Here is a 17,879-nt window from a genome sequence, read left to right on the forward strand (position 1 = left end):
AATATCGTAATTTCAAGATCAGATTCTAATATCCTACATAGTTTGGTATCGTCAGCAAAAACTGACACTTAACTCTCAATCCCATCCCCAAGGTCATTAATAAAGAGATTAAAAAGAATCTGTCCTAGCACAGATCCCTGCGGTCCCCACTGCTGACTATATCCCATTTAGAGAACGTACCATTTGACGACAGTATCCTGTCATTTATTAGCAAATTCCTTACCCATCTGCAGATAGGTTTCCTGCATCTGTAGCTTCAGTATAAGGTTATGTGGTACAGTATCAGAGGCCTTTGCAAAGTCCAGATAAATTACGTCAGCCGCATTACCAACATCCAGATTTGCACTTAACTCCTCATAGAATCCAACATGTTGGTTAGACACGACCTAGTCTTCATGAAACCGTGCTGGTTATCATTTATTACATTATTCTCTGTGATATAACTCTGCAGGTCATCTCTTATGATACCCTCAAAATCTTGCACATTACTGATGTCAGACTTACCAGACGGCAGTTACCTGGATCCACCTTCTTAACTTTAAGTATCTGTACCACATCAGCCATCCTCAAATCCTGTGGCACTACCCCTGTTACAAGAGAGTCCAAGAATATGAGATACATCGGTCTGTCAATTACTGAGCTCATTTCCCTCAGTATCCGTGGATGAATGCCATCTGTGCCGGGGGATTTGTCAATGTTTCATTTGTTCAGATGCAGGCGTACTTCTTTTTGTGTTAAACTAGTTATATCAGGTGGTGAACTTTTGATTTTTGCCTTCTAGAAAGATCACTGGAACAGGTGATGGATTTTTGAAAGTGCTAACTGTGATTGACTATCACTGTAATGCCCATTGGAAGGTCAACTGGCTTATCATTGATCTCCTATCTCATATAGATGTTGGGACTAATTCTCACAGAAGAGCAAGAAGCAGGTGGCTGCATGGAATCACAACCAGCAGTAGTCAGAATATGTGCGGTTGACTCATGCAGTGCTGTCTTGTGGGTTGTTCTCCAGTAAAATAGCTATTAAACATGGCTTCCCAAGGCTCATACCACAATATTTTTATTCATGAATTTCAACATCTAAAACCTAACATGAATTCAGTAGTACATTGAGACATAATAGCAGTCTATAGGTGCCATTGTATGGCTCAGTACGACTTGGGTCTTGTATGGATCTTGTAATACCGCCATGGTTTTTAGACAGTTATGATTTGTTCACCCCACCCACAGCAATCCTTCTCCATCTCTTCTTCTGTTCTCCTTTATTAAGCTTGGCTATATTTCTGGAATCCAGATGAACACAGGAGCCAGAATGGGAAGTTATATAGGAGCTTCCCAAATCCAGTGTCGCACTGCATGAGGCAATGGAAAAAATAATTCTAAACATATAGAAAATTATTAGTAGTTGTTATACTGGATGTACGCCTGCAGTCTTCGAAGATGTTCTGGGTCTGTCTATTGAAGCTGATCGGTCTGAGGCTGTTTAAATTCATCTAGAATTTAGATGAATCCAAATTTTTAGTGATTAGTTTTATCTGGCTCCGGGCCTGCTGCCATTTTGCTCAATTGCAGTGGGACAGGAAAAAAAATGAATAAATATAATACATTGCTGCTCACATGTCCCACTATCACAGCTTTCCCTTTGTTTTCCCTCACAGTTCCCTCTGGCCTTCATTTGTCTACTGTACACTACATCCTCTTCCGCCATCTTCACTATGCTCAGAGGCTTCTATCGCCAAGTAGGCCTTGGACATCTCAATGCACCTCATGACGTGTGTCACCCCTGGAGATGAGGCCTTGGCCAACACACGTAATGTCAAAGGCGTAATTAGCGCTGGATACTTCGGTGCACAGTAAAAATGAAGGAAGAGGACTTCCTGTGCGGTGGACAAGTAAAGTGGCTGCAAGTAGAAAACCTGGAGTGTAATGAGGAACATACGATTTACATTCAATTAATTCGATGCAAATAGAATTTCTCGGCCACCTTAAAGCGAACTTTCAACTTTCAACAGATTTGCTCTAATAATACTGAAATGTCAATTATACATGAGAACTTTGTGATAATTCAGAATTGTTCAAGTAAAGAATCAGAAATCTAAGCAAAAGAGATTCTTCTGATTAATAAATTCAAAGTAGCATATTTTACTTTTTTTCTCTGTTTTATCTTGACCATCTTCTCCCAGAATCTGTATCTATGCCAGTCAATTATAAAAATACCCTCCAATAAACCAGGAGATTTGATAATCCTGAACTATTTATAGCTTATTCATGACAGATAGTAGACCGTCTGTATTTTTATAACCAACAGTAAGATTTTGAATTTTGAGCTTAAACTTTTGCCAAAATTATCTTTTTTTTTTTATTTTAAATTTATACTTCCTTTGACAAATTAGACAAGACTCATGCTGTTTGTACACATCGGTATCGTGTGTCCTATAAATGACAGAAATTTATGCCCATTTATATTTCTACATAAAAAATAAAACCTATTTCCATTTACATGGTCACAGTGCAACTTACATGATGGTTTACATCCCTTCTCCAGCTGTGATATCAAAAGCTACACAAGATATTTTAGAATACATTAATATAATTAACATGCAATTTGATATCAACAAATTAAGATTCCAGTCATCAGACTCTGAAAGCTTATGTAAACTGAAAATGGCAAGAAGAGAGGAACATATGTCCAGAAATTTCATTCTGCTAAATATGTAGAGGGAAGCTGATAGGTTGCCATTAAAGCTCTGTAAATACTTGATGGAAAGTTTTAATGTGATATGAACAAACATATGCAACTAAGAAAGTTATACTGTGGCTTAAATTGCCCATAGGCCTCCATTGATAACTAGGGATGAGTGAATAGCCTTTAGACTCCCCACTTGGTCATTTTGGCCTCCAGTTTTCTTCATGCGTCGGGTCTTGTCGGGTTTCTGGGGCTAACTATACTGTGTGCAAAATTATTAGGCAAATGAGTATTTTGATCACATGATACTTTTTATACATGTTGTCCTACTCCAAGCTGCATAGGCTTGAGAGCCAACTACCAATTAAGTAAATCTGGTGAGGTGCATCTCTGTAATGAGGAGGGGTGTTGACTAATGACATCAACACCCTATATAAGGTGTGCTTAATTATTAGGCAACTTCCTTTCCTTTGGCAAAAATGGGTCAGAAGAGAGATTTGACGGGCTCTGAAAAGTCCAAAATTGTGAGATGTCTTGCAGGGGGACGGAGCAGTCTTGAAATTTCCAAACTTTTGAAGCGTGATCACCGAACAATCAAGCGTTTCATGGCAAATAGCCAAGAGGGTTGCAAGAAGCGTGTTGGCCAAAAAAGGCACAAAATAACTGCCCATGAATTGAGGAAAATCAAGCGTGAAGCTGCCAAGATGCCAATCGCCACCAGTTTTGCCATATTTCAGAGCTGCAACATTACTGGAGTATCAAAAAGCACAAGGTGTGCGATACTCAGGGACATGGCCAAGGTAAGGAAGGCTGAAAAACGACCACCTTTGAACAAGAAACATGAGATAAAATGTCAAGAATGGGCCAAGAAATAGCTTAAGACTGATTTTTCAAAGGATTTATGGACTGATGAAATGAGAGTGACTCTTGATGGGCCAGAGGCTGGATCAGTAAAGGGCAGAGAGCTCCACTCCGACTCAGACGCCAGCAAGGTGGAAGTGGGGTACTGGTATGGGCTGGTGTTATCAAAGGTGAACTTGTGGGACCTTTTCGGGTTAAGGATGGAGTGAAGCTCAACTCCCAGACCTACTGCCAGTTTCTGGAAGACAACTTCTTCAAGCAGTGGTACAGGAAGAAGTCGGTATTGTTCAAGAAAAACATGTTTTTCATGCAGGACAATGCTCCATGACTTGCATCCAACTACTCCACAGTGTGGCTGGCCAGTAAAGGTCTAAAAGAAGAAATAATGACATGGCCTCCTTGTACACCTGATCTGAACCCCATAGAGAACCTGTGGTCCATCATAAAATGTGAGATCTACAGGGAGGGAAAACAGTACATCTCTAGGAACAGTGGAAGGCTGTGGTGGCTGTTGCATGCAATGTTGATCGAAAACAGATCAAGCAACTGACAAATCTATGCATGGAAGGCTGTTGAGTGTCATCATAAAGAAAGGTGGCTATATTGATCACCAATTTTTTTTTTTTTTTGCATGTCAGAAATGTTTTTCTAAATTTTGTGCACTGATATTGGTTTACCTGGTGAAAATAAACAAGTGAGATGGGATTATATTTGGTTTTTATTAAGGTGCCTAATAATTCTGCACAGTAATAGTTACCTGCACAAACAGATATCCTCCTAAGATAGCCAAATCTAAAAAAAAACCACTCCAACTTCCAAAAATATTAATCTTGGATATTTATGAGTCTTTTGGGTTGATTGAGAACATAGTTGTTGATCAATAATAAAAATAATCCTCTAAAATACAACTTGCCTTATAATTCTGCACACAGTGTATGCCTCATGACTTAATGATGTTGCAGATTGACTTGTATCATGACTTCATTTGAGGCATGGAGTGACAGTGGCTTAAATAACGTCATGGCATGCGTCGTCCCACACCATTATGATGTTGCGAGGCCTAGTTGGCTCCAGAGGAGGCAAAGACCTAAAAGTTACCTGTGGAAGAAGGCTGGACAAGAACAACAAAGTGGTTAGCTGCAAGGACAAGACGAGAATCGGGAAGATAAGAGCGTTATTTTTTTTCCACCCTATTTTTATTATGCTCTGTGGTGTAGAAAGACCCCCGAGCATAATATGACACATTTAATTAACATTGATTCAAAGCGAACCTGACAGCAGGATTGTGCGAATAAACTACATATACTGTCAGGTTGGCATCAGGTTACACTGATTAAAATGATACCTGGGTTGATGAAATCTGTCCTGTTGTTCTTTTTCAATCTTTGATTACAGTGTTAAGTTAATGATATTCTGGTGCTTTGGGGCGACCTGTGGGGTGGGCTTTATGTGGTGCTCTGCTTACATATTCATCTGAATGTGCTTATGACAGGTCACTGATCCTTCTGTGACCTGCCTCCTATTTTACATAATGCACATACTATGTGGGGTCAGAAAATTTTTTTTTTACATCCTGCAAAATAGCGCCCGCGCATGTGCAGTAGCCGCTATCACTTGCAAATAGATCCTACTGCGCATACACCACATCCATTTTTGCTGTGCCCACCTGACAGTGTATGTAGTTTACAGTGCACAATCCTGCTAACAAGTTCGCTTTAAATTTGTTTTACATAAAGTTTCCTGGACCAATTCAAGCAAACTGCTGAATTCAAATGTTTTCTGTATTGTTTTGTATGTTAATTCTTTTTTTGTTAAACAATGCCAACTAGCCTTGTGTAATGGAAGTTGAAGGTCCTCTAAGGACAGGAGCATGCTTAATATGTTCTTATCTCACTAATAGTTGAAATTGTGATACCCTTTTCTATAACACGCACAAAGGAGAAAGATGCACAACTATTGACAATCAATAGGAAAAACTAAAAAGGACAATACATTGCGCAAAGTGCACAACTATATGAAATAACTAAAAAAAATTGATAATGTGATGTCCAAACTGGTGGGAGAGAATCAGAAAAGGGGCATCAAGACAGTATAGTTGTCATGGGTATGGGCCATTTTTTACCCTCTTATGTAACATACATAAGTTGTTTTATAAGTAGGGGTTTATAAATATTTTATCTAAAGCATTGGTTACCTGTCAAAAACAAGTGCTCACATTTATGAACTATTTTATGACACAGCTTGGAATAAATGGAGTTAAAAAAAAAATACAGTGGCTAGCCAAAGACCCAAAGCATACTGCTAAAGGAACACTCGAGTGGTTTAACGGGAAATGTTGAAATGTTTTAAGAGTGACCTAGTCAAAGCCCAGACCTAAATCCAATTGAGAATCTGTGGTCAGACTTGAAGATTGCTGTTCACCAGAGGAAACCATCTAACTTGAAGTAGCTGGAGCAGTTTTGCCTTGAGGAATGGGCAAAAATCCCAGTGGCAACATGTGGAAATCTCATAGAGACTTATCCAAAGCGACTTGCAGCTGTAATTGTCACAAAAAGAGGCTCTACATAGTACTGACTTTCAGGGGGTGAAGAGTTATGCCCTGTGTAGTTTTCAGTTATTTTGTCCTAATTGATTGTTTCACAACAAAAAAGAAAGCCAAATGTTCACAGTTGTAGGCATGTTCTTTACATGAACTGATGGAAACCCTCAAAAAAAAAATGTGAAATTCCAGGTTGTGATGTAGCAAAACACGAAAAATGCCAAGGGGTGGGGGGGGGTGAACACTTTCACACTGTAGTTGCCTGCTCAAACATTGCAGACTTTTCTTGCCTCTTGCTTGTTCTGAATAGTGCCAAGAAAAGTTGTCATGGTTTACCATGCGTGGGTATGGGTTAAAACCTTTAGAAAGAATCATTAATACTTAAGGCAAAAAAGCTCAACATTTTGCCACAAAGACACCTGCTCCAAGAAGATGTGGGTTTAATTTTCTGACTCTGGGGTAGCCCAGCATTTGCTAACAAGCATTTCCCTTTGAATAGCTTTCGTTATGAACGATTGCCAAAATGTAATTGTGATAAGAACCTTCAACACAAGGATATGTGCAAAATGTTAATACCAGCTGTGAAAATCTTTTCAGGTGATTGTGTTGGCCCAATTCTTACAGTGTGTACATATGAAGCTTTGTTGTCTGTGCCTAATATTTTCAAATTAATATTTAACACTTTTTTTTTTACATTTGAGTCTTCTCACATGCTCTTTCTGTCTGATAAAAATCTGTCAAATTCACAATATGATGTGTGTAAACTGAATGCCAGTTTGTAGGTTTCTTTGTTTTTTATCCCCTTTAAAGGGGTTTTCCGGTCAAAAGTGTTAAATCTGCAGTCACTCTGTGTGACTGCAGACTTATGAATCCCCCCAGCGCAGACACTGTGCGCTGTGGGGAATTGCCGGTATGAGACCCGAGACCGGAGGCTATTATACGTTATACATACCCCCGGCCTTTCAACACCGCCTCTCTCTATACAATTGTATGGAGTGAGGCCATGCCCCATCTAATGACGTGGACTGCCAGTGGGTATGTCTGACTAGAAGGCACGGCCTCGCTCAATACAAGTTATGGAGAGCGAGGCTGCACCCACTGGCATGTATAACACATACATACCCTCCTTTACTGGGTCTCATACTGGCGAATCCCCGCAGCACACAGTGCCTGTGCTGGGGGGATTCATAAGTCTGCAGTCACACACAGTGACTGTAGCCTTACCACTTTTGACCGGACAATCGCTTTAATTGTGGAAGTTTGAGTTTCTTACAAACAAGATATTTTACGTTTATTTTAGTTTAATATGAAAAGGTTTAGATCAAAACTATTAAATATTGACAATTAGAAAGGACATATTTTTATTCCTTACTCTATATTACTTCTGGTGTACAAGAGGTAGTTAAGTGCTCAAGGCAAATACTGAAGGTGAAATAGACTAGAACATCTCATATTGAATTTTAGGAAGTTATGTGCCACAGAGAAAACAAACAAAAAGAGATCATAGAGTTAGGTCCCTTGTGTGGAAGAACAAAAATGATCTTTATTTTCTAGCTTTCTATTTTATTAATCTGTCCGACCAAATATCATTTTTCGTTTTAACACTTTGAGAATGGGTATTGCATGTAAAATATATATATATATAATATTAAAGTTACCACCATAATTTTTTTTGCCTTTTTTCCAGTAGTATAGATTTTACATTACAACTTACATTACAACTTTGTTTTCCATAGCAAATAAAAAAATAAAAAAAAAAACACACAAAATGATTTTTTTAAAAGCCTAAAAAAGAGCGCTGCAAAAGTCTGAGTTCTGAGGTGTCTTCTTGAGAGCCTTATTTTTTCCCCTCCCCCATGACAGCACACCTTGAGAGAGGATCCGCCCCATCAAGGACAGGAAACCGTCTGAAATAAAAGGGCGGTACCTCTCCCTCGCTTCAGTTGGTTTCCTGTCCTTGATGGGGAACCTGTCTGGAAGAAAGAAGACTTACCTGGGGCTGTCCCGGTGTGGAAGAGTGGGCACTGGCCTGTGCACCGGGTTCAGTATCCCAGAAGCGCCGTCCGCAGCTTCCCCTGGGGTCTCTGCGCCGAGCGGGGCGCACACGGTGAGGCAGGCTCTGTCCTCCCGGAGACCGCGGCGCCGTCCTCCCCCCTGCAGTGTGGAACGCTTCCGGGTGTGACGCGCCTGACGTCACGGCGCAGGGCACGCTGGGAGCGGCGCGCTGGGTGACGTCAGGAGGCGGCGCCGATCCAAGATGACGGCGCCCATCGGAGCGTCCCAGGCCGGTTTTTTATTTATTTTTTTTTTTTCAACGGAGCTCCGGCCTGAGGAAGGGGGAGGGCCCACAGACCGGAGGAGGCTGGATGGCCCTATATTTAAGGGGGGGGAGCTATCCTGGAAGCGTGGTGCGCTTCTGAGACATGGCTGATCCAGATAGCCAGGAGCAGCAGCAGCTTACCCCCCCACCTCAGCAACAGAAAAAGCAGAGGGATGCATCGTATACAGACAGCCGCTCGAGTAATCGTAGTGGCAGCCGCAGGAGTAAGGCTTCGAGTGCCTCGGGACCATCCAGAATGGAATCATCGATTCCGCGACAGCCTCCGAATCCGGTACCCGTTTGTGACCTCCGAGGGTGAGTGAGCTTCGTGAATGTCACTGGTTAATAACGGGAAGTCTCTTAAGTGCTTCCTTTTTTTAGGAGCCTAAGAAGAGTAGTGCCAAGCAAAAGCATAGAATGTGTGCCCTTTGCCAAGCTTCTCTCTCAGTAGAGTGGCAGAAACCACTTTGCCAGGGCTGTGTGACCAAAACCATAGCTGAGAATTCCCAAGATTTTGCTGCAGATTTAAAGTCCATAGTACATGCAGAAGTTCAGGGGTCCCTGAAAGGGTTCCTTAGAGGGAAGAAAAGGCCCCGTAGAGAGGTTTCCCCCGTCTCTGATTCCTCCCAGTCCGAGGAGCAGTGGGATTCATCGTCCTCTTCCTCATCGGGGGGCGGTAGACCCTGCTTCCCCATTGAGAATACAGACAGACTGGTTAGGGCAGTAAGATCAACCATGGGTCTGGAGGAAGAGAGAGCATCTAAATCCCGGGAGGACATCATGTTTGCGGGCTTGGGAGAGAAGAAGAGACGCTCATTTCCGGTTAGCAGTAAGATTCAGGGCCTCATTGACTGGGAGTGGAGGAGACCTGAGAGATCAGGGGCTTTACCCTCCTTCTCCAAAAGAAGGTACCCCTTCGAAGAGAAGGATGCGGAACCTTGGGATAAGATCCCCAAGGTGGACAGGACTGTGGCAAGGTCATCGAAAAGATCTTCCCTGCCCTTGGAGGATGACGCGCCCCTGGGCCTGTGTCGCGCTGCGTTGCACAGGCGGGAGCTTACCCGGAGCCGGATCTGTTGAGGGTTGTAGTCTCGTGGCGGTGACCCGGTCCGTGCCCAGGGAGTCAGACTAAGTGGCGCTGTATCAGCGGTAGATGTAGGACGACTACGCCACCCGTTGAATGCAGCTATGGAGCTGCCGCTGCAGGGCAGACCGCTGAGGCCGGTGGTAGGATAGTGCAGCGTAGATGGTATAACCCCCAACGGGAGGGGTATGGCCTCAGGGCAGCCGACGTGGATGATGGGGGTAGCAGGAACCACTCAGAGACGGTACGGTGTAGTTCAGGGTCTTTACTGGTGACAAAGATAGACCCTCCCGGAGTACTGGCTAGCGATTGGGGCCTGGTCAGTCCTTGAGCAGATGGGATCTCCCCTGGCCAGGCGGAGTTGTAGGCCTCCCAAACTAACTGTACTCTTCTGGCTACCTTGCTAGAGGCGGGTATAAGTAGCCCACGTCCCTGAGTGTACCGTGTGGTGCTCACCCGTATGGCCGGTGACTCGGGGCCTTCTAGTAGCTTCCGCTCCACGACGGCGGTGCTGGTCCCATGCGTGTGACCGTGCCTTCGGGTTTCTTGGCCAGAGGACCTGAAATCCCCTGCCTGACGGATTCTGCTGCTGGGTAGGAGTTAGTCCCCACAGCCTTGGACTCCGGGTCCGGTAAGAAATCTTCTCAGTCAGGGCGAGCTCTGCAGCTGCCAGCCCCTGACTCCTTGTAACACTGCTCCCACAGAGCTCCTGATGTTTCTTCCCATAGCTGCTTCTCTTCTCTACTTCTGGCATGGCCCAGGAGCTGGGCCCAGCCGGAGCCACAGCTCCCTGTCAGCCCTCCTGGCTGAACTCTCCCTCTGAACTCTCTAACCCTGCCTCAGCCCCAGGTTTATACAGGGGAAGTTCTTCCCCTCCCAGGACTGGGCAGGAGGTGTGGCATGCATAAGATTCCTGACCAAGAGACCTCCCACCTGCTCTCAGACATAACATTGCTTGTTACTGTGGAAACCAGACCCCTGGGGTGCCACATTCCCCCCTAGTGAAATTTAGTACTCCGGGACTAAACATATTTTTAGAAAAACATAACAAGGTATAAACAATAATAATACAATAAGAAAAACACATAAAGATGGTTATGGCGTGTCAGCAACCGGGTGCAGTCTTTGAAGAAAACAAAGGTGTCCATTTCACCAAAACAGGGAGACGTAACCAGGTAGGGGTCTGTCCTGCCCCGAGTCCTTAACAGTCTTTTAGTCCATTCCTGGGTTACGCTCCAACCAATTGTACAAGGATTCCCGGTAAATCCACCAAGGACTCCTAAAAATAACTAGAAACACATAATTATTTACAGGATATGGCCGCTCTCAGTCCTCGGCCAGTGGAGATAAGGAATGGCTGCTCACAGTCCTCAGCCTGGTTTAAGATAGGGGCACATGGGGAACAATTCACTAATCCCAACGGGGACCATATTTTAATTAGCAGCAGTCCTTGTACCCTTACGGGTAACTATTTACAGCTCTTTATTCACGCTACTTCCCTTCAGTAGCTATGTCCTCTTTGTGCTCCCTCCTGAGGGTAGTCCTCAGACCCGTCCGGGTCCTCTTGGCTTTCCTCGTATTGGTAGTACTGCAGCTCCTCCTCGGTTAGCTGGGTTAGTATCTCTGCGACAGTCCTCCTCCCAGGTGGCCAGGACTTTACCCCCCTTTGGGCTGCCCCGGTTAATTGGGCCACCAGGATGCTCACTTTTTGCTCCTCTGTGAGGGGGTACACCTGGAAGAGGCTATCCAGCTTTTCTCTAAAGTCATGCAGGGTATGTGACTCCCCTGAGTACTGGGGTAGCCAGGCTGCCCCCGGGATATAGGGCATGGTGAAAGGCATGACCGCAACAGCGGTGGCGCTGGCGGGGGTTGAAGCGGTGAAGCTCTCCTCCGTATCCGGCATCCTTCTCCCCCCTAGTGGACCGTGGCCTACCTTGCGATGATCCTCTTCCGTAGGCCGCGGCTCCGCAGTGGATCGTCAGGGTTGAGGACCTTCCGTCGCGCTCCTGTGACGTCGGCGTCTGCTGGGCTCCTTCCAGGACCTTACGCAACGTCCGGACGTGAGGCGGGGCTTCAGTTCTCGAGCGCTTTCGGAGTCCACGCCCCTCTTCTTCCCGCGCGGCGTCTTCAAGATGGCGTCCAACGGCGGGAAAACTCCACGGATGGCGGGAAGAAGGCAGAAGATGGCGCCGGATGGCGGGAAAACTTCGCGGATGGCGGGAAGAAGGCAGAAGATGGCGCCGGATGGCGGGAAAACTTCGCGGATGGCGGGAAGAAGGCAGAAGATGGCGCCGGATGGCGGGAATCTTCACCACTGGTAAGTTTGAACAGTCTTTTTCAGGCACGCAGTACCCGGTGGTTGCGGGCACGAAGTCCTGCCGACTACGCCAAAAGTTGACGCGCCCCTGGGCCTGTGTCGCGCTGTGTTGCACAGGCGGGAGCTTACCCGGAGCCGGATCTGTTGAGGGTTGTAGTCTCGTGGCGGTGACCCGGTCCGTGCCCAGGGAGTCAGACTAAGTGGCGCTGTATCAGCGGTAGATGTAGGACGACTACGCCACCCGTTGAATGCAGCTATGGAGCTGCCGCTGCAGGGCAGACCGCTGAGGCCGGTGGTAGGATAGTGCAGCGTAGATGGTATAACCCCCAACGGGAGGGGTATGGCCTCAGGGCAGCCGACGTGGATGATGGGGGTAGCAGGAACCACTCAGAGACGGTACGGTGTAGTTCAGGGTCTTTACTGGTGACAAAGATAGACCCTCCCGGAGTACTGGCTAGCGATTGGGGCCTGGTCAGTCCTTGAGCAGATGGGATCTCCCCTGGCCAGGCGGAGTTGTAGGCCTCCCAAACTAACTGTACTCTTCTGGCTACCTTGCTAGAGGCGGGTATAAGTAGCCCACATCCCTGAGTGTACCGTGTGGTGCTCACCCGTATGGCCGGTGACTCGGGGCCTTCTAGTAGCTTCCGCTCCACGACGGCGGTGCTGGTCCCATGCGTGTGACCGTGCCTTCGGGTTTCTTGGCCAGAGGACCTGAAATCCCCTGCCTGACGGATTCTGCTGCTGGGTAGGAGTTAGTCCCCACAGCCTCGGACTCCGGGTCCGGTAAGAAATCTTCTCAGTCAGGGCGAGCTCTGCAGCTGCCAGCCCCTGACTCCTTGTAACACTGCTCCCACAGAGCTCCTGATGTTTCTTCCCATAGCTGCTTCTCTTCTCTACTTCTGGCATGGCCCAGGAGCTGGCCCCAGCCGGAGCCACAGCTCCCTGTCAGCCCTCCTGGCTGAACTCTCCCTCTGAACTCTCTAACCCTGCCTCAGCCCCAGGTTTATACAGGGGAAGTTCTTCCCCTCCCAGGACTGGGCAGGAGGTGTGGCATGCATAAGATTCCTGACCAAGAGACCTCCCACCTGCTCTCAGACATAACATTGCTTGTTACTGTGGAAACCAGACCCCTGGGGTGCCACATTGGACTCTGGCATCCTAAAAGATGCCCTGGATAAAAGAGCTGACTCCTTCCTGCGCCACACGTGGGAGGCGGCGGCAGGTGGCCTAAAACCAGCGGTGGCTAGCACCTGTGTGGCGAGGTCCTTGATGGTGTGGCTCCAACAGCTGGAAGACCAGCTTAAAGATAAAAAGGTCTCCAGACAGGCAATACTTGCAGAGCTACCTCTAATACAAACAGCATCGGCCTTCCTGGCCGACTCTTCAGCTGACTCGGTCAGACTGTCAGCTAGGGCAGCGGGACTATCCAACGCAGCCAGGCGGGCCTTGTGGCTCAAAGGTTGCCCAGGCGACCTACCTTCGAAACAGAAACTGTGCTCCCTCCCATGTGATGGTAGACTCCTGTTTGGCCAAAAGTTAGAAGACCTGTTGGAAAAAGCAGGCGATAAAACCAAAGGGTTCCCGGGATTTTCGGGGGAACCAAGAAGATTTAGTTTTCGGAGGAGAAAATTTAACCGGGGTCGTCCTCCGGGAGACAAAAAGAAATGGGAAGCCAAGTCCAAAAAAGAATCGGGCTACATGTTTGGAGGACCATCCTCGAGTTCGAAGAGATCCTCCCAATGACGCCAGGCTGGAAGTGGGTGGAAGGCTTTCCCACTTTCTTCCAGCTTGGGATGCGATAACAGCAAACCCCTGGATTCTGAAAATTATCAGTGGGGGCCTGAAGATCCGGTTCAGCCAGACCCCCTGGCGGACCTTTGTGGTTACCCCCCTACGAAAGGTCCAGGAAGAACAATTAGCCCTGGAAACAGAAGTGTTAGAGTTAGTAGGAAAGCAGGTGCTTCTCGAAGTACCAGCAACACAGAGAGGGAGGGGGTTCTATTCCCCACTATTCATGATAAAAAAACCAAACGGGTCCTTAAGGACCATCATCAACCTCAGGAGTCTGAACCAAGTAGTAGAAAACCAGACTTTCAAGATGGAGTCAGTAAGCTCGGCAGTGAAGCTCTTACATCGCAACTGCTTTATGGCTGTAATAGACTTGAAGGACGCATATTATCACGTCCCAATCCATCCGGAGTATCAGAAGTATCTGAGAGTAGCCCTGTTTATTCAGGGGAAGCTGAGGCATTTTCAGTTTGCTGCCCTACCCTTTGGCCTCTCCATTGCCCCGAGAATATTTACGAAACTAATAGCAGAAGTGACAGCCTTCCTACGGATCAAGAATGTAGTGATCGTGCCATATTTAGACGACTTCTTGATAATAGGGAAAACAGAAGCCCACTGCTCCAGTCAGCTCCTAGTGGTCACGGAAGTGTTGCATCTGCTGGGGTGGTTAGTAAATTTCCAAAAATCAAGACTAACCCCCTCCAGGACTCAGACCTTTCTGGGTCTAATCCTAGACTCTCGTCGCCAAACCTGCTTCCTCCCAGAGGACAAAATCTGCAGGTTGATTGCATTAGTCTCGAAGGCCATTCAAGCTCCAGAGATGTCTCTGAGAGAGGCAATGTCCCTCCTGGGTTCTATGACTGCCTGTCTCCCAGCAGTAATGTGGGCCCAGGGGCATATGAGGCGGCTTCAGTGGGAGGTCCTGTCAGCACAGAGGTCCTGCAATGGGCATTTAGAAGGCAGGCTCTCTCTCTCCCCACAAGTAGTAGATTCCCTTTCGTGGTGGACAGTCAGGGGAAATCTAACCGCAGGCGTTCAATGGTCCAGACCAGTAGATCGGGTAATTACGACCGATGCAAGCAGTTCCGGATGGGGGGGTCATCTGGCAGAACTCGCAATACAGGGTCACTGGGCTTACCACGAGGGGGGAGCATCCTCAAACTTAAAGGAGCTTTGGGCCGTAGAAAGATCCCTCAGGGGCTTCCTCCCTCACATCCAAAATCACCATGTCCAGGTCAGGTCCGACAACCGGACAGCAGTAGCCTATGTGAATCACCAAGGAGGGACAAGGTCACGCCCTCTGATGGTGGTGGCAGACAGGATCCTTGGTCTAGCAGAGCGAAACCTCCTATCCCTCAGCGCCCTTCACATAAAGGGGATAGAAAACGTGAAAGCAGATTTTCTAAGCCGCCATACCCTAAGACAGGGGGAGTGGAGGTTGAACCCGGAGGTCTTCCATCAGATTGTCCAGTTATGGAGGCAGCGAGACATAGACCTGTTCGCCACAAGGGCAAACAGAAAGGTGCAGAAATTTTGCTCCCTAAATCCGGCAGAAAATCCCCATGCCGTAGATGCCCTCCAGATTCCTTGGGGGTTCAGGAAGGCCTATGCCTTTCCGCCATTAGTGATGATTCCAGTAGTGGTGAGGAAGATCCGGGAGGAAGGCGCCAGGGTGATTTTGATAGCCCCTTTTTGGCCCAAGAGGCCTTGGTTCTCTCTGCTTCGGCTAATGTCGGTGTCAGATCCCTGGATTCTACCAGAGAGGCCGGACCTTCTCATGCAGGGACCAGTATTCCATGCCCAGGCCAGGGGGTTCCATCTTTCGGCATGGAATTTGAGAGGTCGCTATTGAGTAGCAAGGGGTTTTCACCAGGCTTAGTTTCTACTTTATTGGGGAGCAGAAAACCAATTACAACTAAGATTTATAGCAGGGTTTGGGGTAAATTCCTAGAGTTTATAGATATCCCGCTATCGAGCAAACCTCCGATCAGAGGGATCCTGGAATTTCTGCAAAAGGGGCGGGACCTGGGTCTAGCTACAGGGACCCTTAAGGTTCAAGTTTCAGCTTTGGGAGCACTCTACAATTGTAATCTGGCTGGGAATAGGTGGATCTCGAGGTTTATCAAGTCCTGTGCCAGAGCAGGACCGGTTAGATCCTTGGGTGTTCCTCCTTGGGACCTGAACTTAGTCTTGAACGCTCTTACTAGTGAACCATTTGAACCTCTACACAAAGTTTCTCCAAAAATTCTCACCCTTAAGACCATCCTCCTAGTGGCCTTAACGTCAGCCCGTAGGGTGGGTGATCTGCAGGCCCTTTCGGTTAATCCTCCTTACACACAAATCTTTGAGGATAGGGTCACCTTGCGGCCAGATCCAGCATACCTTCCCAAGGTGGTATCTAGATTTCACCGTAGTCAGGAGATTGTGCTACCCTCGTTCTGCAGCAATCCCAAGAACCCAGGGGAAGTCAGGTTCCATAGCCTAGATGTTAGGAGGTCCCTGCTACAGTACATTCACATGACTAGTCTGTGGAGGAAAGACTGTTCTCTGTTCCTGGCCTTTCAAGGGTGTAGGAAAGGTCACGGGGTGTCCAAGGGTACCATCTCTAGGTGGCTCAGGGAGGCCATTTGCTTAGCCTATACGTCCACAGGGGTTCCAGCCCCGGACAATGTGAGGGCTCATTCCACCAGAGCCGTTGCAACCTCCTGGGCAGAGAGAGCAGACGTCTCGATCGAGCAGATATGTAGGGCTGCTACTTGGTCTACACCATCCACCTTCTTTAAGCACTATCGGTTGGATCTATCCTCTTCTGATCTCACCTTTGGGAGAAGGGTACTTCAGGCGGTGGTCCCTCCCTAGGGTGCTCATAAATTCTCCAAAATTCTCTCAAGGTGTGCTGTCATGGGGGAGGGGAAAACACCAAGGTTACTTACCGGTAGCCGGTTTTTCCTGAGCCCATGACAGCACCCGTAGTTTCCCCCCCTTATTTTTTCTATGTTTCTCACACCCTGGTGTGCACTGTTTGGGGTGGTGTGTATATGTATATTGTGGTGTTGGTTATGTGCCTAACCTGTTTAGGGAGGTCCTCTCAATGCTCTGTAAACAAATGAAGCGAGGGAGAGGTACCGCCCTTTTATTTCAGACGGTTTCCTGTCCTTGGTGGGGCGGATCCTCTCTCAAGGTGTGCTGTCATGGGCTCAGGAAAAACCGGCTACCGGTAAGTAACCTTGGTGTTTTCCATTCATGCCATTTTCAAAAATAACAGTGGCCAATCATTGTATTGGTATACTTAATTTCCTGCTGTACATGTCTTTAACACTGTGCAAATACCAGCCCAAAGATATACTCCTACTACCAGTCCTTCTTCCCTAACAATTAATTGGTGGAAGTGTCTTAAAATTTTGAAGTTACATTTTTTTTCCACCTGAATTTACAGAAAAAGGCTCCTTTATAGATACTAACTGTTTTTGTTACCTTGCGGTTGTCACTTAAGTTAATACATAGTAACAATCAAACTTTAAAAAGGAGTCTGTCAGCACAGAATGACTGTTCAAATCAAATACAGGTGCTTGGTGCACCCTCGGTGTGGCCAAACATTTAAGTGCACCCTTCCCGCCTACTTGTTTTCCATCTATCTCTGCCCTTCTCTTGCTGTATAAAGCCAAAGTTGTCAACCAAAAAAGAGGGGGGTGAACGTATAGGGAAAACAAGTAGGTGGACTTAAATAAATGTGTTGCCACACCAAGAGGTTACCATGCTCCTGTACTTAATTTAAACAGTCGTTCTGTGCTGACAGATTCCTTTTTAAAAAAGGCTAGTAAACTCCTGGATTATACTGTAGATAAAACAATAGTAAGATTAGATGTTTTTGAATACTGCACTTTGTGCATCATGGTAAAGCGTCACGGGAAAAACGCAGAACTCGCATCGGGCGCTCTGTCCATCCTCCAGTCCACCTGAGCTCTCATCCCCACAGTGATGAGGCTGATCCCTTCTTCCCATACCTTACAGGCAATTTCTACTGGCTTTTTGGGCATTTTGCAATACACTTACTATGGGTACTTGTAGGGGGACTGCTTGCCATATTAGCACATGTTAGTCATAATATGTATTTTATGTGGTGTTGACTGCGTGTGGTTGACTTACTAATTGTCTTTGTTATACACTTCTTCCTTTTAAAAAGATATCTAATAAACATTACTACTTTCAGCAGCAGAAGGGAAGGAATGGAGACACAGATCCATTACTAGTGGGTAGGCGGAGCCCCATAGGATAGTTCACC

The sequence above is a fragment of the Phyllobates terribilis genome, unplaced genomic scaffold, assembly GCF_046119375.1.
Source record: "Phyllobates terribilis strain yellow unplaced genomic scaffold, ASM4611937v1 Scaffold_2__4_contigs__length_985480577, whole genome shotgun sequence".
Classification (NCBI taxonomy): domain Eukaryota; kingdom Metazoa; phylum Chordata; class Amphibia; order Anura; family Dendrobatidae; genus Phyllobates; species Phyllobates terribilis.